We start from the raw sequence: 1,955 nt of genomic DNA, 5'->3' as shown, positions 1-1,955 counted from the left end.
CTCTGTACAAGTAGACGTGGAGATGGATGGTTAGTTCTCTGTACAAGTAGACGTGGAGATGGATGGTTAGTTCTCTGTACAAGTAGACGTGGAGATGGGTGGTTAGTTATCTGTACAAGTAGACGTGGAGATGGGTGGTTAGTTATCTGTACAAGTAAACGTGGAGATGGGTGGTTAGTTATCTGTACAAGCAAACATGGCGATGGGTGGTTAGCTATATGTACAAGTAGACGTGGCGATGGGTGGTTAGCTATATGTACAAGTAGACGTGGAGATGGATGGTTAGTCATCTGTACAAGTAGACGTGGAGATGGGTGGTTAGTTATCTGTACAAGTGGACGTGGAGATGGGTGGTTAGTTATCTGTACAAGTAGGCGTGGAGATGGGTGGTTAGTTATCTGTACAAGTAGATATGGAGGTGGGCGGTTAGCTATCTGTACACCAATACAGACAATGAGATGGGGTAATGAACACAGATTTATTTGAGATATGCCAAACTAATCATATATCTTGGACGAAATACGATACAGTGGCTTTAATGTTATTGTAGTTTCACACTATTTAATTCAGAATATTAACTATATTTTAAATGATTATCTGATCTATTCTTACACTTATCACGCAAAGCTTTTTCTAGTATCTACGTATCTCAGGTTCAGTTTATTTTTGGATTTCCCTTATTATAAATATTTGATCGGAAAGAAGAAGAAAAAAAGGGGGAAAATGACTTCTAAATTAATCCTCCATCTATCCAATTTAACAACGTTCGAATGCACTTGGCTTGGATAAATAACATATAATTTTCAACCACCTGACTCCTAATCGGGAAGCCTACGAGGTCAAGCATTAGGAAACTATTAACCTTTGTTCTCTTCTGTCGGTCATTATGAAAATTAATGCTTGGGAAACAAAATATTACACAATAATCATTAAAACTTTTACAAGGTATACATTAAGTCATGGCTATAAGGCATTGGAGGTACGTGACTAGTATCGTGACAGGTTGTAGAAAGAAATACAGTCTAACATGCTGCATAAAATAATAAGTAATTAAATTCCAGCAGAGACAAATTCCTTTGCATTGCTTATGAGAATTCTAACTGGAGGAAACTAGTCTGTTGACTCCAGGAATCCAGTGTTCCCCGTGTAGTCTTAAGGAGTCTTGCTGTTTACCTTTATTTTATTTCTCTATCGTTAAAAGTAACCAGCTATTGCATCACATTGATGCATGGACAAATTGCACCGAGTATGAGGAGTTTAATATATAATTCATGAACTAATCAATTCAAGTGTTGAGGAAACTGCCTTACCGTTACGAGATCGCCCTCCTTGAGGGGTAGGCTCTCGGTGTCTGTCGGATCGTTGAAGTCTTTTATAGCTCGTGCTTCGACAGCGCTAACGATCTCTGGAGAAGGAAATGATAATTAAAAACAAAGAATTTTATATAAATTTTTCAATGTATTGGTAACACAAACGTTTGTTCCTATTTGTAAGTCGACCATCGTCATTAATTTACGAAATCTCTAAATTAAAAAGAACAAAAAAATTATAACTGAATTACTAGTATTATGTTCTAACTCGAAACGATGTTTTCTTAGAAATAGCACGTTCCGTAGGCGTTATAGCTTGAAGTTTTCGACAATGATATCACAAATACAGTCTATTTAAACCTGCAAAAGACAGAACAAGTAACCATGTAAGTACATACGTTATGGTAAACCGTAATCTATGTATCCATCCATCCACAACAAGAAACACATATATGAGTTACTAAGTTAACGGGTTGGACTAGATACCACCCACCCAACAGGCTGGAATAGATACCACCCACTCAACAAGCTGGATTAGATACCACCCACCCAACAGGCTGGACTAGATACCACCCACCCAACAGGCTGGATTAGATACCACCCAACAGGCTGGATTAGATACCACCCAACAGGCTGGACTAGATA

The 1,955-nt window shown here is 38.1% G+C and overlaps 2 protein-coding genes across 3 annotated transcripts in view; both read right to left on the bottom strand.

Moving 5' to 3' along the window:
- Window positions 1–1,955, bottom strand: part of LOC106458706 (caskin-2-like) — a 198,754-nt gene that overhangs the window by 11,742 nt on the left and 185,057 nt on the right. The gene's annotated exons all lie outside the window — the stretch shown is intronic.
- Window positions 1–1,955, bottom strand: part of LOC106458713 (caskin-2-like) — a 75,046-nt gene that overhangs the window by 67,765 nt on the left and 5,326 nt on the right. For both annotated transcript variants that reach the window (XM_022384984.1, XM_022384986.1), the window contains exon 2: window positions 1,311–1,405. The gene's annotated coding sequence lies outside the window, so the exon portion shown is untranslated. The remainder of the gene's footprint in view (window positions 1–1,310; window positions 1,406–1,955) is intronic.

This window comes from Limulus polyphemus, unplaced genomic scaffold (assembly GCF_000517525.1).
Source record: "Limulus polyphemus unplaced genomic scaffold, Limulus_polyphemus-2.1.2 Scaffold503, whole genome shotgun sequence".
Classification (NCBI taxonomy): domain Eukaryota; kingdom Metazoa; phylum Arthropoda; class Merostomata; order Xiphosura; family Limulidae; genus Limulus; species Limulus polyphemus.
This window is presented reverse-complemented; position numbering and strand designations above follow the sequence as displayed.